At 40.9% G+C, this 27,628-nt stretch overlaps 1 long non-coding RNA gene across 1 annotated transcript; it reads left to right on the top strand.

The window, feature by feature from the left end:
• Positions 1-1,915: 1,915 nt before the first annotated feature.
• Positions 1,916-4,364, top strand: LOC146274704 (uncharacterized). The gene is made up of 3 exons (XR_014766269.1): positions 1,916-2,037; positions 2,117-2,200; positions 4,235-4,364. It is a non-coding gene; the product is annotated as an uncharacterized LOC146274704 (long non-coding RNA).
• The last annotated feature ends 23,264 nt before the right edge of the window (positions 4,365-27,628 follow it).

A 27,628-nucleotide genomic window follows, 5' to 3' on the forward strand; every position in this document is an offset into this window, starting at 1 on the left:
GCAACTCTTTCACGATTTGCATAGTGCGAGCCTTCAGTGGTAAATAGACAGCAGCGCCATCCAATGACCTGTCGGTTCACTCATGAGCTCAATTATTTAGACCAATTGGGGCCATTGTGGGCTGATGACATGAAAGGAACAGCCCATTCGCAATTGAACGAGGGTTCCATCACGTCCTTAACGAGAGCTCACACACCTAGGCTCATAGATGGCGTGACCGCCAGAAATTGCACATTTACCTCGACAAGGTTTGAATTACAATAATGTACTAATATAAAAGTTCTACTATTGTCAAGAGTAGGCTACAATTTACGCATGGTATTTACACTAACCAACCTTGCTCAAATATGTATTAGACAATTTATATCTGTTGAACAAATAGCATGCGCAATAGAAACTGACCTTTCTATTGAGGAGTTCTTTGCGCCCCCTTGTGGGTACCTTTCAAAAAAGTTTTACATCGCCATCGTGTGGCTTAATTTTTTCTTTGACACTTTCACTTGTGTTGTTGCTGTTTAAATTAAGTCATTTTTAATACTGTCAATGAAGTGACAAAGGCTTGTATGCATATAATAATTTTATTTGATAAATATACTCTTTTATAATTTATATAATATCCAGCAGAGATTATTCCTGGTCAAGAGAATAACTTCTGATTGATCGCTTATCGCCGACGGAGAGTGCGGTTCTGCAGTCTCTGAAGGATCCTCTTGACTCGGTCATTGACAACCTCCCAAGCACAGTTCTGATCGTCCTATAGGAAAACGTGCAGAAAAGATAAACAGCGCCAACTTTACATGAGTAGGCCTACATTAAGTCACATCAGTCACAGAAACATAATTGAGTTAACAACAGCATATTTGATAACTATATACAATTGTACTTATACAATTGTATATGTTTTATATACATCGTACATTCATATCTTCTATTTTGTTTAAGCTAAGATATTAATATCTACGATTTACTTATTTTGATGCTGACCTTTTTGTGTATCAGAAATTCCTCTAGCTTGTCAAAGCAGACAGTCACTGGCTCAAGGTCATAGAAGGAGATGTGGGGTGCCTGTGATCAGAAGAGCAAATAAGTCAGTCCATTTCATCTAGCACTGAGAGACATTACATTGACATTCATTCATTTAGCAGACGCTCTTATCCAGAGCGACTTACAGTAAGAATAGGAACATTCTCCCCGAGGCTAGTAGGGTGAAGTTCCTTGCCCAAGTACATAATGTCATTTTGCATGGCCGGGAATGGAACCAACAACCTTCTGTTTAATAGCCCGACTCCTTAACCGTTCAGCCATCTGACCCCCGTAGACGTGAATAACATAACAATATGTCGACATTATGATCCCGGAAAGCTTCTACTCACACAAGATGTTAGCCTGTAATGGTCGATGAGGAAGTCCTCAGTCAATTCATGGGATTTGGGTTTTTTCTTGTATATGGATCCAGCCCTCTTCAGTACATTAGCCAGAATCGTTTCAGTGTTTTTAAGCTGTTTTAAAATAGGAGACATGATAGTCTGTACAGATATGACACTCTATCACACACTGTCTCTGTCAACTACGTTTCTCTCAAAATTACTATCGTCAGATGTTTATGCAAATACTGTTGACACAATCGACTGCATATCGTTTTTAGGAGCCCTAGTTTGACTTTGTCTTACCTCACTGAGCATCTGCAGAGGATCGCAAGGCACTTCATTTTCAAAGAGATGCAAACATTCATGGGAGATATTATGGCTCTAAAAGGAACAACAAAGTAATTAGGACTGTACCATGGGACACAATCACAGCAGTCCAGACAAAAGTTACAGCGTGTGTTGTCAGGGTTAGCAAATGTTATCTCCCGCTATGCATAAATATTCATTCGTTCAGATTTATATTTACTGTTTGTTTACCAGGTCTTTTAAGCTTTGCAGGATATGTGTCCATCGAATTAGCTGTGAGCAGACTTCCTGGGCTTGGAGTGAACTCAGGACAGTTGCGATGAGGAAGACTTTCACCCAGAACATGATTGCTGAAAGAACAGACGTAAACATTATTTTGTCATTCAGGGAACAAGCAAGTAGACAAGACGTTAAGGATCTGACGTGGGTTCCTCACCTTTCAGATGGTCCTTTCTCACCCGTGATGCACTCTGGATGGATGGAAGGCTCGTCGATGTGTTCGGTGTTCATCATTGCACTCAGCTCGGGTACTTATAGCCGTCAGTGATGCTGCTTCTGAGACACCACACCTGTCTTACACAATGTGAAACTATACTGTTGTGCTTCACCTTGTACTTATCACAGCAGCACATCAGGATGTTGCTTGGTTACGAACCTGGATGAGCAGGATTGTCCTCATTGGGTGTCCCGGCATTTTTTTTGTGTGTTTCTATTTTATGATGTCATCAGGCATGTGCGTATGCCTTTGGATTACTTGTGGTTCCACTCTCAAGACGACTTTGTCTTCGTGTTTGGGTAACTCTTTTTCAGCCCTTCTTCACATTGTGGAGGCAGCCCTTTCGGAGGCTGAAGAGTAGTTATTGAGGAATATCAAAAGGGCTTATTGAAGGCTTGACATGCTCATTATTCTCAGAAGATGTACATGTTCATGGATCCTTGAGTCTAATAGTGCATACAGGGGGCACACAGTGAGGCCCCCCTCAAGGGGGGGGCCAAAGGGTACAGATGTCATCTGTGGAGGGGGCCCAGACCCGGGGAGCCCATGCAAAGATCCAGAGGGGGGCCCAGATCCAGGGGGCCGATGCAAAGATCCAGAGGGGGGCCCTTGTATATGGGGTTACAGTGCTATGTGAACTCATTGTCGTAATTCTATTAGGTAAAGTTGCAGCCAACCTAGTCCTGGAAGAGAAAACACCTTCTGAAAACCCCAGGGCAACATAGCAAACAGATGATTTCATTCAGTCTGCTCACTAGGGATTCCTAGCATGCACACATTACTGGTACTCCTGCAGGTGAAATGAAACAAAGTGCATGTCATAATTCGTTATTAAATGTTGGAGCACCCTTAAACAATCAAAATTGCATCACAGCAAATTTCACTGGGTTGATTTGGCACTAGGAGTTGGGTGTTTGCGTAGGTCGACTCTCACCTATGTAAACACTCCTAGTGTTGACACTTGTTTTATATTAACAAATTGGCTGTGAACAATTGTATTACCCTCTGACCAGAATCAAGCTGGTGTTAGGTGCCAGTTTCTACACATTCTTATGTCACTCATTCAGATTTACACTTGTCACGTATTGTAAATTGTACGTTGGTTTCCTATCTGTAGGGAGGCCAACTATACTGGGTGTCTGAATGCACAGGTTGAAGTTCAAACGGCACTTAGGAATGATTGGCTGAACCTGATGTTAGTTTCATCCAGGATCACTATGAATCTGATTGAGAGACTTGTTGCTCTGGTTGGTTTGTTGTAACTGTCTTAAATTATTGTACTCGCTATGAAATATATTATTGTTGCTTGCTTTTTCCACAGGTACACTCTTGCACTTTTGAGGTTCTTGCTGTTTAATCGTAACTTGTCGAACTACATGCTCTTATTGTTCTTCTTCTTCGACTTATGTGGTTTCACAATGTATGCTTCATGTTTGGCTACCCGCAATGTTTGGGGATATCTCGGTGTTATGATCAGTGACCTATGCACTTTTGTAAAACTCTCCCTTGGAAGTCGCTTTGGATAAAAGCGTCTGCTAAATGCATAAATGTAAATGTAAAAGGTGATATTGTACCCTTTGAATTGTTAAAGGATAACCACGATGAAATTAGGCCTCAACATAAACCCGCAATTGAGTTTTGTAGCTACAGATTATATAAACTGATCAAAACAGGTTTGAATGAAAGACTATTCTGCCATACGAACCTGCTCAAGTTCAAGTTTCCATTTCTGAGATGAAGATTGTGAATATGTGTCATTGTCAGAAATGAAACCGGCAGATCAGTTGGTCTGTGTGGGTGTTTGGTCTTCTGCACAACTCATGGAACCATGTTTGTGTGGGCCGACATCAGACACACGTTTACCTGAAGTTCACCAGCATGCCTCAACTTGTTTGCAAAGCTTGAGTGACATATCCATTTTCCCTGAAACTCTCCCTCATTATCTGTAAATGTTCTCTGAGAGCATTGGAGTTTGAGCTAACAGTGTCACAAAGTTGTACTGAAATCAGAACCAAGCACGTCTATATCATCTTTTACCTTTTTTTCTAAATGCTTACATTCTCAGTGTCTCCAAGATGGCGCAGTGGAGAAGGACTGCAGGCCACCAAGGAGATCAGCGTGTGTGCCAAGGAGACGGACACTCCATTAGTCTCCATTTAACGTTGTCGAGAGGCCATCGTTCATTGTCGTCAGCGCTGTTTGCATTGTGGAACAGAGAACACCTGCATATTAAAGTCGGGGGGTCACCAGAGAAACCAAGGCTCAGTCCTCTTTCGTTCCACACCACTGGCTTACAGCTGCATCAGAGGCCAGTAATTGTATTGACAACACCAGAGGTAATCAATCTTGACAGGTTGTTAGAGAGCGGTATCTAGGTATGATTATGCATGCTTATTTCCAGCATCACATCCCCAGCATCGGCCGCATAGACATCATAAACCTATGTGTCTGTTTAGAATAGTTGGATAGTGAGATCACATTGATTTGTGTGTTAGACTAATATCAGACACAGATTTAATGATGTTTCTGAGATGTTTGGAGGACACTGAGACAGTTAAAGTTAGGCATGCCTCTTTCCTATAAGAGGAGTGGCTATCCTACCTGAACACAGGATATGTGGGAAATGTGTTTTACTCTCAGTTTGGCAGGGGGGAAACGTGAAAAGCTCTTTTCCTGTTTCAATACGTTAGCCAAGAACAACACATCAACACGTCTTCTTCTGTTTCCAAATGAATATATTATTATTAATAAAATGCCGAAGAAGAAAAATGTATCTAAAACAACAAAGTGTTTTATATCTTGTTAATGATGACAACAAGCGTCTTATTTCCAAGAGCCTGAGTATCTTATTAGATTGAGCTTTATTTTTTAACGGACGAGGTGTAGCTTATTGTTGGCAGCACAAGCCAGTTGCAACCAAGTCCCAAATTGATCCATTTCCTCAGTCTCAGTGGTCATTTGGCCAGACATCTCCTGAGAGAATGTTCCCCAATCCATTAGATTACCTGTTTGCAAAGATGTGAAGGCCTTATGATAGAGTCTCAGCCCTGAGATACATTGGGCTCCTGAGGGAAATCACAGACTATTTACAGAGTAAAACATCAGGGTGATACTGGATTAATTACTAAATCATTGGCAAGGGTTCGTTCAGCTTTTGTTATATGGAGTCATGGTCATGGATGTGTTTGCTCACAAACAGATGGACCTCAATTTTGTGTCTCAAATCCCCTGAGAATGACTGGGCATCTCACCAGTCTACACCTCAGTGACTGACAGCCGACCCTCAAATAAATTGTATGTTAAATGGAAAAAAAGGGTCAGTTACATGAGACATAATGGTATATCTTGTTGCGTTGTCTTCTCTGCGCTTATAAATCCAGAGTAGTGACATAATCAGTAAAAGAATATACAGAAATCCTTGATGCTTCTTTTCATCTTTTTCCACAAGTTGGGAGGGGTGCTCTGAAATTTACGGAAACCAGCATTATTCAGGAATATGTTTAAAGTTTGGTTTCATAATGAACACACCTGTCACACGCTGTCATTCAAAGTGAAGTCTTCCCCTCAGGTTAATAGCTGTGATTTCCTGTGTTTTTTCTTAACCGGATGAGCAAGTAGAAATGGACAGAAATACATTCAGGAACCCCCTCAGAGGGCGGATCAAAGAGAAACAACACGTCTGTGAAACCTGAACAACCCAGACAAGCTTCAAGGTGAGGCAGGAAACACAACAGTACCACTCCAACAATTACAGCGGGGTTCCAATTTTTTTTATTTCCAGTTCTGCTAACAGTCACCAAGTCACATGGCGACATCCAGAAGTTGCCTTAACTGAATGTTAATTGAGGTCAAACCACATCATTTGAACTTTGCTGCCCAGCACCCACTGTTAGAGTACCTTATAGCTACATGCTTGCTGGCTTGCCATGGCCAAGGGAAGAAAGGGATTTTTTTTGTAAGTGAAAAATTGTGATTTGAATATGTTTATAAGGTATAGATAACATGGGAACCTTGATTCTTTGTGAACTGATTTCCCCGCGCTCAGATTGCCACATGGGAACAAATGAGAAAGCAGCAGATTTGCTGAACTGATTTTCTGGAGTCTTTGGTTGATGACTAATGCAATGCAGGGAAATAAAAGACAGCTTCGAGGAGCGTAGTACACACGCAATCCCACACTCTCCTGATTGGGCTAATCATTCCATTGTCCCCCCAGTACTTTCAGTCTCTATCGTTTTACCGCTGGAAGGAAAGGACATCGCAGAAGAAAGGAACACAAGAGACCCCTGCGTCTTCTCACTCTCTTTTCTCTCTCCCCTATATCGCATTTTTGCACCATTAGCTCTCCCTTTTTCCATAAAGCCCTCCTCACCATCCATCTAACTCACTTTAATGGCAGCCTCATAATTATTTAGATGATTATGTGTTGCAAGCCATTTAGCATGCTCAATGACACATGTGCCTAATTTATTTGCTGCTGCTACTCCTACGGAATAGGAGTAGAGGTTGCTGCACAGCTAGAGTGAAAATCTGGGCAAAGATGTGTGATATATTGCTACTGTTGTTGTAATGTGTCTTATCACAAAGCTCATTTGATAGTGCCTTAAACAAGGACAGGCTTTATTTTCCATTGCAGTTTTGTGTTGAGATTGTGTTAATGGGGTGTGCCTTGGTTGACTAGTAAACCCACATACCATCTTGCACCATTGAACAAGCTATTAGTCTATGATAATACGAGTCACGTCGGGGGAACACAAATGTCTGATATTGTGGAAAACAGGCATCTTTCTTTGAAGGAAACATAGTGAACATAGTGAGCACAGAACTGCTTGTGTATTCTTCACTGGTTAAACATGTAATGAATGTTGGGGAAGTAATGGAGTACAAATACTTTGTTACTGTACTTAAGTCGATTTTTCTGGTATTAGTAGCTACTTTGGTTCACTCTATTTTTCTGACAACTTTTTACTTTTCTTCCTTCCATTTTTTACAAAAATATCTATACTTTATACTTCTTATATATTTAAGCCAGACTAGTTACTTCAGTTTTAATCTGTATTCAATGGCATGATCAATATTATTTCTTATCATTGCGCACCTTTTTTAATTTCCTGGGTATCATGCACAACATTAGCTAGTCTACGAAGCTACAATGGAGTAAGGCAGAAGGCAACTCAAAAAAAGTTTCAAAAGAAAGTTTTGAAAGGTTTAAAAGAGAATTTTGAACAAAAAAAATATTTCTAAAAAATAAAGTTTTGAAAGGTTGTAAACATGTTCGAAAAAAAGTAAAACAAAAACAAAAACAGGTTTGCATCATTGATGAGTATATGAGTATCTGTACTTGAGTGAAGGATGTGTGTACTTTTGCCATCTCTGGAGAAATTGTACAGCACGTTTTGAGGGTGTGATAGTAAAGGTATATTGGTCGGTGCACAGGAGTTTGAGAGTACATTTCACCCTGATGAAAAGTGTTTAATCTATTTTACCACTAGAGGATGCTACAACTACACTGGAACTCGCTGCATGAGTCTCAGACTTTAAACCTTGTAGATTGAAAATGTGATCTATTTTTATATTTTAGGTATGATAAAAATGCAAACTATGATAAAGAATGCCAACCGAATTTTCACTCTCAGTAAACATAATCATAAACATGTGATTTAAAGCTCATTCATGCAGCAAAGTAAGTTCTCATATTTAGACATATAAGAAGACACGCTTACCAATGTTCGTTTTCTAACTTTAATTTCAACATCAAATTACCCGAAAAGTGTAACTCCACTTGAAAACAACCCAGAGCCCTACATGGTGTGTGTAAAATATGAATAAGGCCTTGTTTGGTTACTCTGTGTACTGCTGGATGATATTGGCCACAATGGCAGATGAATGTGTCAGCATTGCGGCGCTAAGCGAGGCGAGGCGTTCTCTGTCCTGAAGTCTGTCACTGTGTTCTGAGACCCTCCCTGTCATTCCTAGCATCTGCTGTGACTCATGGGACAGGGTAGAAACTTCTGGAGTAATCAAAGTTCCCTTGCTGTCAGCACCTGGTGTTCTTGTCTTCTCTACAGTGTGTCTCTAGAACAACATGTCATATTCACATACAAATAAAAAAACGTGAAAATAAAACGGCAGACAGAGCAAATTGTTGAAAGGAATTTGCAGCAATGACTGTGTCTGCAGGTATAGTGATATCAGGTGTGAAAATAGCAATGAGGGAACGTATTAAACTATTGGATCGTGCCTACCTTTCTCAATCATTTACAAATAAGACATGAACAGGTACGAACTATTCACCCGTTTAGCATCTTAGAATACATATTATTTTATTCCTCCGCTCCACCCTCACAGTTCAAACATCAGAACAGAACTAATAAAATGTCTGAGATCAGGAACATGACCAGAGATCCTGCAAAACAATACATCTCCAAATCTGTGCAATCTATTCAGGGTGGCTTCCAGTCTGTAGTTCTCTTCAAAGTGAATTTGAATTGCTTCTTTGTCTGTGGGAACTTCCAAAGTACCGTTTCCTCCATGGCTGGTTCTAAAAGTTCAGTTAAGTTTGGATATCAGGTGCCGATTCCTCCGACAGCATGGTAGCTAGGTGGATGTTTCATTAAAGGACAGGAAGTAGAAGATGCTCACCCTTCACTATGAACCCCCACTCTTTAGAGTACTGATAGCTTTTAGCATTGGTTGACAGGAGAATATGATCATGTATAGGGTTCCTCAGACTCATTTACCCACATGAGCAACGTGTAACACCAGTGTTCCACTTCAATTATCCAAGTTTTTTTCCTGACTTCAATGATAGTGTAGGGTGAATGTATTAGCTGGTACCTTATTTATTATCACAGGGTGATGGCACTCCATTAATTAGGTTAAAAGATGATTGAAAGTTGTTTCATTCCAATGCTTATGAATGAGTTTAGTTTACTGATTGAAGTCCCTAAATCAAGAAATTAGTCATCCAATCAACAGCTGATTCTTCCGCAGCCAGATACCACAGAATCTTCTGAGATGATGTTACAGTAACTATACTTAGTTGTGGTATTTAACACCTCTTGCAGCAGTTTGCATTTGCACTTTACGTATATATATTAAGTCAAGGCACTGAGAAGTTCACATTGTCTCTGATTTATTTGGTCATCACTCGAGTCCTAGTTCTGGAATTTTAGAATGAAAGTATACCGACATAAGTTGTGGTTTGCTTTCACTTGCTCTTGTTATACTTCGCTGGTCCTTGGTCTTCTCAGCTGTATGGACAAGACCTTCCCTCCACTTAGTCTTCACAACGGGGTTCAAGTTTCAGCCTGTTAATTCTTTTGAACTTGTGCTCTCAAGTGGACACCCTATACCTCACTGATTGACTTGCCAACCGGGGTAAGAAGCCCTCAATCACCATGTCAGTCTTTGTTATGCAAATGTGGATCTCCGGCCAGGCTGCGTTTCTCAACTTTGACCTTACTTCTTCGATACTCACGTCTTGCTTCCACAAGACTTGTAAGGAGAATGGCGAAGATTTTACTCACTCCAACCAACCTGTAAAGGAAAGAAAAGAAAAACCCTGATTACGTGATGGGGTGCAAGTAGGGCATGGTTGGAGTTACAGGGTTCCTAAACCTGAATTGACAGGAGGGGGTGACCTCAATCCATTACTGCTGATGAACAGACTGATTTCTATTAAACTGCAGCGTCTAGATCTCGATCTGCTGCAAGGAGGTAGAGGAGGGGGTGAGTTTTACTGGAAGGAGAGAGGGATTGAAAGGAAAAGAGAGTGAAAAAGAGAGAGAATGAGAAAGAGAGACAGAGAGAGAAAGAGAAAGAGACTGCTGCCGCCAAACTTTTATGACGCAGACTGTCTGCTTAATGGCCTGGAAGATTCTTTCCATTTAGGGCCATGCGGAAATAAAAGGTATCGAGATAGCACTCGGAAAAATGGCTGCTCCCAGTTAAATCCTTGAACGAATTGGAAATCGGTAATGACAAACACCTTGATTGATCTTGGGAGGGCCCCCTCAGTGCCCCGTGCTCTGCGTTCCCTTGAACGACACGCCACTATCGGATACACGAGGGGCAGAAAGAGGGTTGAATGACGTTAGTGCTATATTACTGTCTTGTTTGGTTAAATCTAGGTAAACTTTCTCCTCACTGACAGGACCAAGAGAGAAAACACATTACGCTGGCTGTTGTAAACCATCTCGACAAATTCTGTGGTACTTTGAAATAAACACTAAATTGTCTAAGTCAATTGATATTGAGTTGAGAGTTGAGGGAAATCTTGATAGTCAAATTGGTACTGACAAGGAAACATAATGTGAAAAAACACAACCGTCAACGACATTTGTAACAAAACCTTATGTTTACGAAAAAAGTCCAAAGCAATCTTCAAAAGACGACACCATGTCCATCAAAGCAGAGGAGACATACTGTAAGAAGCTCACCAGGATAAAACCAACCAGCTGACAGACAACATAACAGATAGCGTAAAAACAGAAAGATTAATCAGACTGACATTTGACTCCCAGCCTTTCCCTGTTTGGCAGAGTGAGCTCTAACATATGAGGGGACTAGCAACCCAGGGAGCTCCAGGAACCAAGCGGACACAGGAAGCCCAGAGAGGAAGGACCCAGGGGGGGGTGGATGTGGGGACGTAGGCCTGGTACTGGAGCTCAGGGATAGAGGAATGATTGAATAAAACAATAGTGACACACAAGATGCAGACTGTCATGCAAAGCCCCCGGTGCGATTCATTGTGATTGTCCTCCATCATTTCATAGTATTAACTGTAATCTTCAAACACTGCAGATGTTGTGCCCGTTAGAAACCCATTGCGTGGTGTTTGAGTTTACCTCCACTCCATGAGGTTGATGATGGAGACAGAAGACAGGGGAGCTGCTGTACCAGACTCTATCAGAGTTTGCGCTTCTATGATTCACCACCCCTGCATATGGGTCCAATAAAGATGGTTCTTTTTTTTTTACTATTGCTAACAATGTTAAAGAATATTCTAGGGGTCCCTGAATTAAATAATGATGAATAGCTCCTACTGAGGCAGCTAGGCCACCGCAGCCTTCGGCTGCTGTTTATTTCTCGCGCGAAAGTTCTGTCAGGCCTGATAAATCGGATCCCTGAAATAGTTTGTAAAGTACTAAATTGATGTGGTGGCTCAGCACAAGGGGAAAGAATTAATGTAAGGGAATGGGCCTGCTACCCTGGACCTGTGATGAAAGCTCAGGAGGGAAAGTATTTTATATAAATTGTCTGTATGGGCGCTGGTGAAGATGAGCAGTGAGACACAGAGGAGAGTAATGGCCAGAGATGGGGCCGGGCAGAGTTAGGGTCAGCTAGGATGAGGATAGAATGGAAGAAGGGGGGAAGGGAGAAGAGGATGGGAGAGGAGAGGGGGGAGAGGAGGGGAGGGGAGGGGAGGGGAGGGGAGGGGAGGGGAGGGGAGGAGAGGGGATGGGAGAGGGGGAGAGGAGAGGAGGTGATGGGAGAGGAGAGGAGTGGGGGGAGAGGAGAGGAGGGGATGGGAGAGAGGAGAGGAGGGAATGGGAGAGGAGAGGGGGAAGAGGAGAGGAGGGGATGGGAGAGGAGAGGGGGTAAAGGAGAGGAGGGGAGGGGGTGGGACAAGAAGAGAGTCTCTACCTTTGTGGGGAGTAGTGGTGGAGGCCATGTGCTGATCATTCATGATGGCACCTCAGAGGCCGTCGTGTAAGGAAGAAAAATGAAAACTATTAAAGGCTCGCTGGGCTATGTTGACTTTGGTGTGTCAGCAATTATTGGACATAGAGGTAAAAGTTGGAGATGGGGTGAAGCTCAATGATCCCCTGATATAGCTCCACTGCCTGCACAGCCCACAATATGCAGAGGTACTGTCAGGCTCTCTCACATCGAGTAAGCACAAGATTCCTTCACACGTCACCATATTTTCAATCTAACATAGTAAAAGACGCTCTTGGGGATGACTGAAGGTCATTATGATAAATGCACAGCCCATTGGCTATGGTTTTTCATACTGTATCACAAAATTAAAATGTGTGGTTGAATTTGGTGTCCTTGCCATTTCTCTCTCCTTCATACATCAAACCCTCTATGGAGTAGATCCCATTACTCATTACAATCTTTGATGACCTGAGAAGTCACGAGAGACACGTATAAATGGCTTGCTTGTACGTCTGCAGTGGAGAAAAGGTTTGGATGGACCAGATGGCTTCCAATCCACTCTCACACGGTGTAACACACACACAGCTTGCTCACAGCCTCAAGCACTGTTGATCTGTTCCATAAATGAATAGCTGTGTGTTTGCGTACCACTCTAATGGTATCGTCATCCACTACAATTATAGCAAACGTATGTACTTGAAGAGTGCCGATTGTGAGCGGTTTATTCTTAAATGTATTTTGTAGACGCTTTAATCCAAAGAGGTATTCAGATTCTCGTACTGACAATTTTAAGTGCAAATATAATCCCAGAATGAGACTTTCAGGTAGAGCTTGATGCTTGCGTAAGAAGGCTGAGGGTAGTGCATCTCTAAAGATCCTGCTGTACGAGGGTTAACCCTGGGGTGGAGGACCAAGCAGGCATCAATCACTGGTCCGTGTGTCCAGGGGTGAACCAACAGACATTAACCTTCACCTGGAAGTCATTTCCTTGATGCTCTCTCTCTCTCTCTCTCTCTCTCTCTCTCTCTCTCTCTCTCTCTCTCTCTCTCTCACAGAACCTCGTTCAGTTTCTCAAATAAGGACTGAGATTAAGGCAATGCTAATATAGACTAATGTAACATTGTGTTAGTGTGGAAAACTAAACCAAAAACTTTTTCTTTTTTCTTGCCTGGAAGCTTTTCCCAGACCAAAGCAGAGGAGAAAGATCTAATCATGCTTCCTCAGCAGAATCTGATAGGCTCCCACTCTTTATCAGCGGGCAGAGGCAGAATTCACTCCAAACACCCAAGGCAAGAATCTAAGTGAGTAATTCATGATTCTAATCAACAAGGCCAAACTCCAACACACCCCTGTGAATAGCTGAAGGAGATACATGTGAACAGTACTGCCAAAAAGTAGAAAGAGAAACTAAAAGCAAGCCTTCAAGGCCTTTGTGGTGCATAAAGGCAAAGGAAAAGAAAAGAATAACTGACTTTGGGATAGTTTTGGAGAACTGATAAGGAGGATGCGACAGTTTTTGATTCCAAGCGATTGTCAGGCAGCTTTTGATTTTCTGCTAAGTTAAATAAATGGTGTTCATGAAGCGGGCATCAAAATTCAATATCCTCCTTTGAGAGAACTGTTATTATATTTTTATGAGGAGTATTCCTTTCTTCTATCAAGACAATTTATCCAGAGATACAGACTTGAGAGGGGAAGATTCTTAAATGCCACATTGATTGAAAGTAAAATGTGAAAGTTACTTTTTCTAACACTCATAGTTTAAGTCTCGTTGAGGCAAAATTGTATTGTGTAGTATAGTGAGGGATGGCACAAATGCATAAACTGTAGGGTCAAGTTATGTACTTTGTACATATTATATATTTCCAATTCAATTACATTATTTGAATGTGTATCCTTGGCAGTTAACAATAGGCTCTCAGTTTAACTTAAGAGGTCATGTTGATGCTTACTACATTCAGAAGGTTAAAGAACTTTAAGGTTAAAGAAAAAATATGTTTGTCAATTTCTTACTAAGTAACCTACCGGTAGTTGGAAACATTAAAAGTTTTGTTAAATAAAGCAGGGCTCTCAAGTGTCACACATTCGCCGTGAGACTCACGCATTTCAGACATTTCTCACGCTGAGAAGTAAGGGATAACTTGTCCCGCTGTATAATGGACGAGGCATTCTGAGATGATAGACCTACGTTGTATTCCTTCCACGTTTCATCGCCCGTCTTAACTTTAAAAATGTCCTTCTCTTAAATACCTCTTGATTGATGTCATCTGGTTGTGCAATCTCGTATGCAATTGCAGACGCCTAATAAGGTGTTGAAAATAACATCAAACTTTGAAATGCTAAACGGAACGGAAATACAAATTGACCTGGAAATGTCAAGCGCACGTAATTAACAGCCACAATGATTCCAGTAATCAAATAGCCCATCTTCAGTGAAAACTGTTACACAGGGATTATGAGTGTTTACTTAATCACTCTCTGATAGACAGGCTTTTTATTTTCTTCACAAATATCATGTTGCTCTTCTACACTAGTAGGCTATGTCACTGTCAATCTTCAATAAAAAAGTGATGTATTCCTCTTTTGAAAACACTCCTTCCATCCCCACCCCCCCCACCCCACACACACACCCCCACGCAGACACACACACACACAGTCAGTTCAGTTCATCCCACAGTTCCTATTGATGTCAACCTTTGCTCTCAGTTATCATCTGCACACAGCCAGGCTTCATATTGAATCAGAAGGGTTGGGTTAAATAAAACTGGAAGGCTTTCACTTCCAATCTCATCCTGCCTCAACATGCCTTGGCCAACAGGTTCAGGAGATAGAAAGGCTTTGGATGTCAGCCCCTAAGCATTGAGATCGAGTGCATTTGTTCATTTTTCTCAATCTATGTACGTGTGTGTGTGTGTGTGTACTTCATTCAATCGTAATTCTGTAGTAAATTTGACTAGTCTTCTGTGCTTTTTACTGTGGTGGAATTATTAACTAAGGCTACACTGTCTTTTAATGTGTTGAGTTAGTGTTAAAGAAATAAAGACCAGCGTTTCAACCTGACTTGTATAATATCCCCAGGACTCACAGAAGTCAGTGTTGTGCATGTGCCTGTTCTACACTGCATGGACCAGATCTGTGTTATCTGTCTGGCATTGTTTGGGACATGCACAGGTATGATTTGTTACCAGTCCGCTTCACAGAGACTCCAGGGGAAATTAATTACTGACATTAAAAACAGGCCACAAATGCGTAATGGTTTGATGCAGCCCAATGTGTTTATTGATTAATAAACTGGGGGAAGGATCCCATTTGCCAGATATACTGTCCCATCGCTGACGCACAATTTTGCTGCCGTAGGGAATTTTTTCCAGGACAAATGCGTTTCAGTTGAGCTGATCCAATTCTCCCTCCATTGTTTTTATGTAGTTCTGTTTAGCACTTCCCAGAGGTCCACAGCGACTACCTGTCACTTTAGAAACACATAAACATAAATCACAGTTGTTGGGGGGGCTTTACATAAATTCTTCACTAGGAAACAGGCTCTAACAGATGGATGAAATATCATCAGCACACAAAAAAAAAACTACAAAAAATTATGTTTCATTGTTTGCTACATTATTGGCATCAATGAAACAGGTGAAAATAAGTGACAGTAAAAAAAGATGGAACGACATTAGGTTTTATGGTAATTTTAGTAACCAAGTGATTCTTTGGTATGAGTTATGTTTTTATGTAACACGTTTGAAGAATCTCAGCAAATACAGAAATATGAAAAGAAATTCAAAACCTTTTAAAAGAGAAATCAATTGGATTTGTGCAGCCAATTGAAGGAATATACAACACAATTTACATTTGATATCACTTTTGATCAAAAAGAATCCAGAATTTCCTTAAATTCTATTAGTTATTAGTTATGTTCATAAATCTCTCGTTTCTCTCATGGTGTTTAGCGAGGGCTTGACCTTTGCGGAGCACACGGAGGATCTATGTATCCACAACCCATCCCATTTGTCCCCTCACTGCACTTGACTGGGAAAGATAATTACACTTCGAAACGAAGCTCTGCTCGTAGCGTCCTGTCCGCATGGGTTGCTACACGCCACAATGGAGAGAGGCAATAGACCCCCGTTCACCTCTTATTTACAAGATTCATGTTTATCTAATGCAAAATCAATATGGGGGGGAAAGTTAGGGCCGATACAGCCTAACAATCGTTCAGTGCTACTTAACAGCGCATCTGCCCATGCTTTAGAGGCCAATAAAGGAGAAGGATGGGTCTCCTGTAGTGAGGACTGGGTGCTTTCTCATTCGGCTACGAGAGTGAATACGCTTCAGATTCATTTGTTCATTGAGCCGCCTGAAATCCCAAACTTGCGACATCTTGCATGTTTTGTATTAGAGTTGGTGTTTAAGACTAAAAATGCAGTTGAATGTAACACACTATCAGAGTTAAATATTGATTTATAACTTGTCTGTTTTACTCAATTTCTTGCAAACGGCACTAGATCAGCACTTAGGAGTTCGTGCAAGCGCTATGCACATTGAGCATCTTGTTGCCAAAACTCCCTTTTCTCCCCCAGTAAGCACTATCTTCTTTAAACCTCCGTGAACCCCAACAAAGTCATGGCCATCTGTCTGTGTCTGTCGCTCCACAAATTTGCCGCCATTAATTGATAAACAATTTGAGGGGCCGAATGTGAGGGTCAAGGAAACATGCACCACAGCCTCACTGGTCAGATCTTCATCAGAATCCCTTCGTCCTGGCATCAACACGACAGATGTCCAAGCACATTGTGCCAGTTCAGTCGAACGGACATTCATCTTGGTGCTGGCTGTGATGAGGCCGGGTCAGCTCTAAGGAATCTCAAGGCTTGTGGTAGATGCATACAGTACATATAACACAGTCAATACACTGATGAGTCATAGACAGGAAGCCCATTTTGTGGCCATTGAACAACCACCTTTGTCCTCTTGTCTTTTTTACTCTTCCTCTCCACCAATTCTTCAATCTCTCTGTCTCTCTCTCTGTCTCTCTCTCTCTTTCTCTCTCTCTCTCTCTCTCTCTCTCTCTCTCTCTCTCTCTCTCTCTCTCTCTCTTTATCTCTCTCTCTTTATCTCTCTCTCTTTATCTCTCTCTCTTTATCTCTCTCTCTTTATCTCTCTCTCTCTGTCTCTCTCTTTCTCTCTCTCTCTCTCTCTCTCTCTCTCTCTCTCTCTCTCTCTCTCTCTTTCTCTTTATCTCTCTCACTCTCTCTCCCTCTCTCATCTTTCTCCTTTCTGTTTCTCTGAGTGAGTGATGGTCTATTATCTGCAAACTCAGCACATCGAATCACCCAGGCTTTCAGGGTCGACTGAGCAAGCCTTTCTCACTAACCTAGCGGACAGGCACCTGTCTATATGCAGAAGCATATCATGACACTGCTTTTTTACTGCACCACAGACAGGCTGGCGTGGTACCAAACTGGGTCTCCTCAACAGACCCGAGTCGTGTCTCCTTTGGTTGTTTCTTCACGTCTAGTCGACAGAAAACATGGATGGTGAATACAGATGAGGTGGGGATTAAACAAATGAACCCCATGTTGTGGGGAACCCTGACAGTATGCACCGACGTGCGGAACCACAAATACTGCATGTCTATCCTCACCCTCTTCCCATTTAGAGAAGAGCATATGGATCTGAAATACAGTACTGCTACGACTTGTCTTGAACTGAATAACAAAAGGTATTTGAAGTGGTTAACACTCCTCCTGATCAATGTCAGAGTCTCATCACGTCACAGTAATGAAGCAGCCATTTCATCCACTCCCAATCCAAATCCATCATAACCATGTTGCTGGGTAGCTCACATCAGGCACATCATAGCTAATAAGCAAATCAATAATGTTCATTCTACCAATTAGGTGTGGATTATAACCATAAACAACAATATCAGGAGATCAAAGCCATGGCATCACAGCTCACGTTAGAGACAATGTCATTTTTGTCGACTTCAAGAATGAATAAACTGAACAAGGAGTTCCTAGGAACCTATGGGAAACTTTATTTGGCTGATTGTAATGGTGAGCTGCAGTCTGCTGCCAATCATACTGTAAGAGGTTTTTCCGTAACCCTCAAAAGGACAGTGAATTGTAAATCTATGTATACAAACCATCCTTTTCTTTGGATGTTGCAGAAGGTCAATACACAGTTAGAACTGAACAGCTCATCCAGATAGTATGATACCCTCCAAGGTACTCTGAATGAAAACTGTTAGTGACTTATTTTAGGCCTATAGCAAAAGGGGGGGGATCATAACTTCAGTTTATTTTATTACCAGTTTGTGAAGGAGGAAATACACATTTACAGAAATAGCATGGCCACATTTCCCAACCACGTGTCCCCTTCAGAAAGAATATAAAAATCTCAGCAACCGTGCATTTAATGACATCTTTAACTGTCTTCATCACCGGCCATGAAAGGAATTTTCTCATATATTCTTCAACCTTATAATTAACATTAGAATTATTCATCTGATACCCGTCAGGATTGCAGACAACCAGTGGTTAGGAGGTGCAGTGTTCTATGTAAGAGGTGCTTGAGAGGCTCAATTATGTGTGGATGAACAAAACAGTGTCTCTTGCGACGATGCAGGGCTAATACCAGGATGATTTGATTATTCTGCACAGTTAGAGACCTGCAAATGCCATTTAAATTTGAAGTGGTTAATTTTGGAACACGATAAAAGTACAAATCTTGCAGGTATTGTATGACAACCTTGTAAAAAAAAAACTTGTTTATCTGACCCCAAACTAGTTAACTTTGTTAACTACAACTAACTACCCAAATTAAATGACATAGGCCTACTCAAATGCTGTTCTGTATCCAGTATCCAGTGGGACAACTCGTCCGCATGTCCACATGAGTAATACTGAGTTGTTTTCCACCTATTCTTGACGAAAGGAAGCTTGGCAAAATTGAACCTTGAAGTCGATTTTATGAAGGGAGGGTTATAAAGCTTGTGACGACCTGGTTGCTCACCCTCCCATCGAACCTTTTGTTTTTCTCACAGTCTGGACGGCCATCTGTCAAGCTAACCTGGAGAGCTGCAATGATTTTTGCTCGCCTGACTGAACACTCAGCAGAGCTATATTTCACATCTTAGGACATAGACAGTGAACAAAGAAAGATCCATCTGATGGGATTTTACTTACATACAAGAATGATATGGTAGGGTCACAGTTTTACACCTTTTCAGTATGTGTTTGGTCAGTGACTTACACTGGCAATCTTTTGGTTATAACCAAGGGTTAATCTTATTGAAAACCAGGGTGTTGTGTAAAATGAGATCTGAGTCTCATTTTAGTCTAAATCTTGTAAAGCATAATCTATTTTCATTTTAGATTCAAAATGCCACTCATCCTTCAAGGCATTGGTTTCCCAAAATTACATTTAGATCTGTGTAGAAGTCATACATGTCTAAGCAGAGGATGTGTGTTTCATCGATAGCACTCTAAATGAAAAACGTTCACCCAAAACATTTATTTACCCATACAGAACAACAAAGAACCAAGAAACTAGAAAACAAATTAAAGGAGAGAGAAAAAAAAATCAGATCTCCTCAATATCTCTGGAAGAGTTTTTTTTAAAAATAATTTCTTTGACTCTTGAAGTGGTAGTCGGCTGAAATAGAGAGCAGAGATATTCCACCTGACTGTGCATGAAGTAAATATTTTCATATTTTCATGCAGTCTCACCATGTCCATCTCCTCATACTGCTTTGCTTGCAGATCATACTGCAGGAAGGGCAGCCATATACCAAAAAAGTGGATCCATTTAGTCAATATGTATTCTTGTGAAGGAAATACATTTCCTTCACTTTAAGTGAAGTTTTGATTGTGTTGTTTTTGAACCATCCTGAAAATACTTTTAGCTTTAAGTTCTGTTCTCAGTTAGCCTCAATGCTGATTTGGAAGGCATGGAATAATTAGTCAAATTCAAACTTCTTTTCAAGGTTAATATCTACAATAAGGCTATATTTCAAGTATCAACTAATTAGGACACAGATGATCATTTGAAAGGATTAATGAACTATAGAAAATGCTTACGTCAGAACGTATTAATGCCATACAGGACTTTTAGAACTGATGAGCCATTAGCAAAAAAGGAAACAATTAAACGAACAACTAATTAGTAGTTCAGAGAGCCCATGAAGAGCAAATTGAGTAATAATCATTGTAATATTCTGCACAAATAAATGTTGTCTATTTAATCAAGCACCCAAACAATGAATTTAATTCCTAGCATATTTGTCACATTACTGATCCTAAAGTCTATCATTAGCATGTAGGTGGGTTAAATTAAGAGACAATACTGTTTGTATGTTTTGGTTGGAAGGAATTTGTGGGGGATCATCAATTATTATCAACCAAAACTTTCATGAGATAAACATCAGTTCTCCCTTTTATATAAGTGTACTGTACAATTATAGACATGCATTTTTGCACGACAATGATAAGATGCTATCAATGACAGATCGTCATGAAACATGATGGAAAAGAGGAATCCCAAATAGTGAATTCAAATAACTGTATTTGGTTTCAAGATTGTGAAATTGCCTTAGTGCTGCAGAAATGATTCCCTTAGCAATGTAATTATGTCCCTATCATATATTTTCTTTCCTCACAGAGAAATATTAGATCCTGTGCTTTATCTAATTTATGCATCTTAAAAACGTACATGTCTGAATTTATTTGTGCTAGGCTAATGGCATTCATTAACCTCCGGAACAGTGAAATGTTTGATTGGAATATGGCATTTCCTTCTTCAAAGAGATGTTTCATTCTGTTTGCAACTCATGTACTTCAAATAAACCATTAAATGCTTTTTTACTTCAGAAAACCCAGTTTACGTATGCTAATAGGAATATCTCATAAACAGACACACTCACACACACACAATAAAAAATGAAAACCTCCTATTAAGCTAAATAAAGTTTAAAGGCTGCGCCAAAATACAGAAACCAACCATGCTCAGCTCAATACTTCATATTCTTACAAATGATGATAAGTGTAGAAAACATTAATTTGAATTGTCCAATGTATGTGAACAGGTTGAACAACAACAAACATGGAATATATACTGAATCAGAATCGAGTATTCACCCAGACCATGGTATAAACTGTTGTATCCAACAAATCACCAAACTTTCTGAGCGTTAGGCCTTGATTAAGATGGCAACTGAGATAGAGTTAGCGTTCTGTCTATCAATAACAGAATGACTAAGTGATATTTTTTTAATAATTAAGGCACACACTAAAATGTTATGATTAAATGAATGATTACATTTTCAAGATCCTGTTAATTTAGGAGGTCTTCAACCATCAGAGTCATCAGTGGAAATGCAAAGAAAAATACAATTACTGTAATAAAATTTGACTCAGAGGTCATTGAAAAACAAACTGCTTACGTAACAATGAACACACAAACTGTATTTTGATTCCAAATGAAATCATTCCATCCGAAAACTGAAACTGTGATTATAACAGTGGGAGAAGGGCGAGAGGAAGGCCCCAGTCCCTTCTGAACCGTGCGGGGAAACGTTCAGCTTGAAGGGCACAGTGGTGACAGAGATCCATGCCTCATCCCAAGCGACCAATTGCCTCCAGAGTTATCCAAAATGTCCGAGCCATGTAATGATTTTTCAGACAGCTGACTGGTCTAGTCCACTCACGTCACTCCGCAGATTTCACCAGATAATATGCTTAGACACAGTGGCTGATCAGACGTCACATTCACCTGACCTTGCAGCGCTTTGGAGAAAGCACCTGCACTTATCTGTTCAGTTTGCAGAAGAAAAAGTCTGTATGTTCACCTCCCCTGGTAAAATTGACTCCTTCGCCATTGTTTCAACCCTGGTTACTGAATTGATCTCAGGAAGACTCAAAGCTTGCACCTATCCCTTCTAAATACAATTAGTTTTGTATGTAATAATGTAATAAACATCTAAATTCTCTCAAGGATCTACAGGGATTCATCTTTGTGTCACACACTGTTGTCCATTTTCAGTTGTTTTTTTTGACATAATTGTATTTGTCAAGGAAGGCTGTCTACACCCGGCACTTGGCAAACCTAATGAGATGCTGATTAGAGATTCTCAAATTCTCTCACCACTGATTTGATGTTATTTTAGCTGAAGAATGAAGATAATTTTCCCTAATGCCACTTGTTAAGGTAATTGCACTATAATTGCCTTATCAAGGTGTCATAGAGGAGTTGGGGCAAAAATAGCACCTAGGAAAAGCACTTTGTCACACTCTTGTTTAGAAGTTACTACAGAGACTACCATAAAGGCATCTGATACGATTCGGTCAGTGTTGAATAATCTAAAGAATAACAGACATGCAGTTATGAATGCAAAGTGAAGAAACCAATACAAAAACCATGGCAGCTGATGCACGTCATATTTTAAGAATCTTTTCATTTTTCTTACAGTCAGAAATGGTAAGTATAATGGGATATTGATTTGCTCTGGTATCTTATGTTTTTGTGAGATAATCCTCACTCGTATTATACAGTATTTTATTAGACAGACACATAATTACAAATAAACAATAATACGAGACGTAATATGATACTGGGTTTCCGAGGGGAACGATATTGAACCATTTTGCTTCCTGCAGAGTTTGGTATTGGGTTTAGGTTTTACCATGTCATTTTCTCTGATTAAAAACAAACAATTGAGCTGAGGACAAAATGCCAAGGTCTACGAAGTTTCCTTCAGCGGGGATGAATCCCAGGTGTTTGCCTTAAGCTTCATTTAATTGATTATACTGAGGGTTTTCTTCCTCTGTTTGTTTTCAGTACTCCGCACAGGCACTCCAGGTGAGATCCATCACATCGCTGGCATGTTCTCTCTGCAGGGACAAGGAGCTGAGAGTCTTGAATATGGCTTAGAACAAGCCTACCCTAAAACAAAAGGCCATTTGTAAGACAATAAGCATATAGGGATCTTGCTGTGGTGCAGGGGGTGTGTCCCCCCTAGGAAGCCAACCACTCACTGACCTGTTTGATTCCAGCAGGAAGCGAAGGAACACTCTTCCAGTTCTCGTAGGAAGCCAAGCACAGGCTGAGCTGAGAGGTTCTCTCCCTGGTGATGCTATTGTTAGATTAGCGTGCCTTGCAGCAGGGACTAGGAACTCCTTTTTCTCGGCCAAATCCTTTCTAATTAAACAAGCAGGTAGAAAAGTTTATATATCTATATATAGGTATACAGATATACATATAGATGGATAGATAGATAGATAGATAGATAGATAGCCTGGTAATTGTGTGGATACAGATGATCATAATGTCATTGTTTTTACTAGGCATCCATCCCAGACTTGTCTAACAGACTTGCACTGGCCAGGTTCTGTTTGTCCCTCCCTGTTAATGTGAATGACTGCCTATTTATTTTATGGCAACTAAGGAAGCCAAGGTTTGAAGGAGGCCTTTGAAACAGTTGATGTCACAGGACTGCTTTTGATGGGACCCCAAACAAGGTGGTACCTTTGACTTTTCCTGCTTCAAGCCTTATTTTTGGGGGGGATTTTTTTCTTCTTTTCTCGATCATAAAAGTCCAAAAATGACCCTTAATGGAGTAATTTACACACACCATTCCACTAACATTGACAGGACAAATGTCTGGCATTTACTGAATCAATGACTTGAGTTATGAAGAGGAGGAGGCAGTCTCACTGCCTCTCCATTCTTCTCAATAACAAAAGAGGAAGGGCATTAAAAACTAGCATTGATGGGTTGTTGTGAGCTTCAGTCAATGAGCTCTCCCAGAGTTAAAATTAAAAGACTGTTAGGGGGAAAATTGTTTTCTCTGGTCATCAGTCATGTCCTGAAGGATCTTTTTCACAGTGATTAATTGGAGTCTTAAAGAGCAGAGTAGGGGAAAGATCCAACCCGTGTATAAGAAATCCTGGTAGTTATCCTGCTCCACATGAGTTAATGGACACTAGCTTTCCTTGACTAAGTGTTATTGCTCAGGTCCATAATTTCATCTTGAAAATAGGCGAGGGAGTGGATCTTCCTTATAGTAATTGAGTATTGATTTGAAAATAAACAGCAGCAAGACTCGGACTGCACTGACAGACCATCCTTCGGACAGAATCGACAATAAATGGGGCCTCTGCTTCACAGGGAAACTTATGGATCAGGATGATACAGTCAAGCGCGCTGTTCCCCTGCAATCTTTCTTCCAATATATATTGGATTTAAGATAACCCATTTACGAGGCTTGTCATCTAAAAGCTTTAGTTTGTAGCGAGCTGGTGATAAGTTGGGTGTTTGGATTTTTGTTTCTACTTAAACTCCAGCATGTAGAAAGTGCAACAAATGAAACGGAAATGCGATGTGTTTTTAATGCATGTTGATAAGCTTCAATTAAATAAAGTAGGAGATTGCAACTAAAAACAAATATTATTACGGACTGTGGTAATCAGATTAATTTTAAGCAAATGTTTGACATTCCGTATGCTCTCTAATGTCTTGCCGTCAGCAAACACCTTTATCTGTCTGGGAAAAGGAAATGGAAATATTCAGCGGCTGAATAAGCCGACATCATAGTCTAGTCTAGCACTTATGTCATGCACGCCGTTAACCTTTTGTATAATCACTGTTGAACTGTGTGCGCACACCTAGCGCCCCTCTCCCGCCCCCTGATCGCTGCTAACGACATACAAATGTGCTATTCGTTTTCATTAGCCGCCACTTCACTTGTGATTCAGTGGAAACTGCCGTGCGTGGTGGTGAGAGACGAGTGGAGGAGTAACACGACGCTCTGCTAAATGACCTCTAGATCTCTATCAGCTGCGAGGCTGCAGATTAAAACGGAGATGGGACCGTATTCATTTCCCTTTCGCCCTCCGAGGGGCCGAGGTGACGCCGGGGAGTTTGCCTCCCCGTCGCCGTCGCAGGAAGCTCTTGTTGTCCCCTCCTGCTTAATGAGGCTTGATTATCAGTCACATGCTAATGTTTCATTTTTATCAGCCTGACCCCTCCGAGCATTATTAACCATTATCAATATTTATCTTGTCAATTATTGATTGCCTTTTTCCCCCAGCACAGTTATTAATGTGACGTGTGGTGTCATGCTAACTGTTAATCATATTTAAACAGATACGGACCAGATACAAATCTATTTTCCATTATCCTTGAGGTTTCCCATTCATCCACGCAATGAAGGGGACTTAAAAAGCCAGGGAGTGCGAACAGACAGAGAACAGAGTAAATAATCAGATTGCGTTCCAAACATCAGTCACCGGTGTGATTAGACCTTTTGAGGACCGTTTTCCCAGACACAAATGAACACTAATCCTTGACCAGCTGAAACTACCACAGATCTTAGGATGGGGAAAGTTTCAAGCTCTGTACTAAAATGGGGACAGGAGAGACAGAGGGCTTAAAGAGCTATTACCCAGTGGAAGGTAATGGTGCGAGTCACAAGAGGATACAAACAGCCAAGGAAGGGCACTTCACCCAGATAATGGGGTTGAAGGTTCCTGGCATGGAGAGATTCATGTACAGACAAGCTTCCTTTGATGCAGTGACATTGGAAAAGCCCATAAAACCTGTAGTGTAAAATACTGTGGCGGTTACTCTCTGCTAATAAGGTCTGGAGGTTTTTGGAGGCAGATTTAGGATGGCCTGCCATACCATACAAGACACAATGACACTAATTGGATTCAGGTACCTGAGTTCAATCAATGGACATGGGGGGGCTTTATCAAGTGAGAGGCAGTTTTAGAGTCCGAAGAACATCGAGGAGTCTCCAAGTCAACTTTAACTTCCTCACCTCTCCGATCTTCAAACAACATCCACCAGATTTACTGTCGCAGGATCGCCATTGTGTTATTTTTTGTTCGGTGACCATATCGTTGTTATTCGTACATGAATGCTGAACATCCTCATGTTACACGACATCAGGTAATGCACTTATTGTACTCCACAGTCCCATTCCCATCACAGTCATGAACACTGCATTTTTATTATTGGATACAACTGTAAATGCTTTGAAATAATGTCACACATTCTTTGGGCTTCATTTAGCTATTTCTTGAGTTCAAGATTGAAAAAGTAAATGTCTGCCTTATTCACAATTGAAGAAAATAACCTGCTGGACTGTCTATAGATTTCTCTTGTCATCAAATTTGTATGATCATACAAATTATGTCATCTGTATGATTGCACTCAATTGTAGATTCACAGTATTCATACTGAACTCCAGCGTCTTCAGAAATCAGGCAATCCACTGTTATAAGTCCTTCCTGTTATTTGCCGCATCAAATCTGTAAGCGCCACATAACCTGAACCATCGTTACTTGGTGATCCTGTCACGATGTTGTTTAGACAGCCCCACTCTGTCCTTCTGACAGGTGTGTCCTCTCCCCAAAACCAACACAGATTCTTCAGAAACAGCTCCCCTGGGCACACATCAATACGGCCCTGATAAGACGGGACATTCACAGAAGCTACAGGGGGCATAAGGATGGATTCTGACATATCATGATTTGGGCTTTAATTACTTGGCAGACGCAGCAGTGTATTGTACGTGTGTGTACGTATACACGCGCGTTTGTAGCGAGTGTGTGTGTATACCTTTTTGAGAGAATGTCTATAGCTGTGTTAGCCTATGTAGGTCTATGCCTACATGTACTCGGGCATCTTAGCACAAGGGCTGAGTGCCTCCAGAACGATCCTTCACAGCAGACAAACATATTATTTGTTATCTCCCAACAAGCAGGCCCTCTGGGCAGCAGTGCTGGAATGGGAAATAAATGATAGAGGATGCCCACTGCCTCCTGGGCCCTTGGGCCTTCACGTAAATGGCTTTTAACGTGGGATCAATAACGATAAGTTGTGATTAAAAAGATTATTACATTCCAAATGAGTCACCCGGGGGCTAACACATGTTTATGGAACAAGCAATGGACAGGCGAGTATTACAGGTAGTTTCGTAAAGGTGGGAAGGGTAGAGGGGTACGGGTTTTTCTGAAATACCTTTTTAACATCACATACTAGAACCAAACAGTCCCAGCAAAGTTGTGCTATTTCATGTGCTTCCTTTATTTAAATAAATTGCAATTACATTGGTATGAGTCCCAATTTAACCTGTAGGCTATAGCGATGGTCCAAACCGACTGATCGCTGCTTGTTAACGACAGAGATAAAAGCCAAGACAAACAGTAGAAAAATGGGATTTGCTTATCACATCGTACAGGTTGTGTTTAAAAAGCCATGTTGTTTTACCAAAAAGACCTGAAGTAGAACAAAGCCTCAGTATTTTAATTGAAACAAAATTGGCTTTACAAGGCTAATCCATTTCTGACGGCTCTCCACATTCTCTGGCTATAATAGGCACCTAAGAAGTTTTGTCTCTCTCCCTCCCTCCCTCCCTTTCTCTCCCTCCCGCTCACCCTCTCTCTCTCTCTCTCCCTCTTTCTCCCTCCCTCCCTCTCTCTCTCTCTCTCTCTCTCTCTCTCTCTCTCTCTCTCTCTCTCTCTCGCTCTCTGTTGCCATAGCCAAATCCATTTGACTTTAAACAGAAGTCCATTTATTAAATCTTTCATTAGGCCATTTATTATGTATGCTTGTAAAGATCTTAATAGAGATGTAAAGTAATGAAATTCTGGAAGTTCTTAAAGTGCTCATAAATCTCCATAACTTGTCTATGGAAAGAAAATCTGTTACTGTTGAGTATGATATTTTATTCATTCTATATAAAAATGTTCTCGGTTTAATTAACCCAACCCAATATGACTTATTT

Source organism: Hypomesus nipponensis, chromosome 8, assembly GCF_054491055.1.
Source record: "Hypomesus nipponensis isolate SF chromosome 8, ASM5449105v1, whole genome shotgun sequence".
Classification (NCBI taxonomy): Eukaryota; Metazoa; Chordata; class Actinopteri; order Osmeriformes; family Osmeridae; genus Hypomesus; species Hypomesus nipponensis.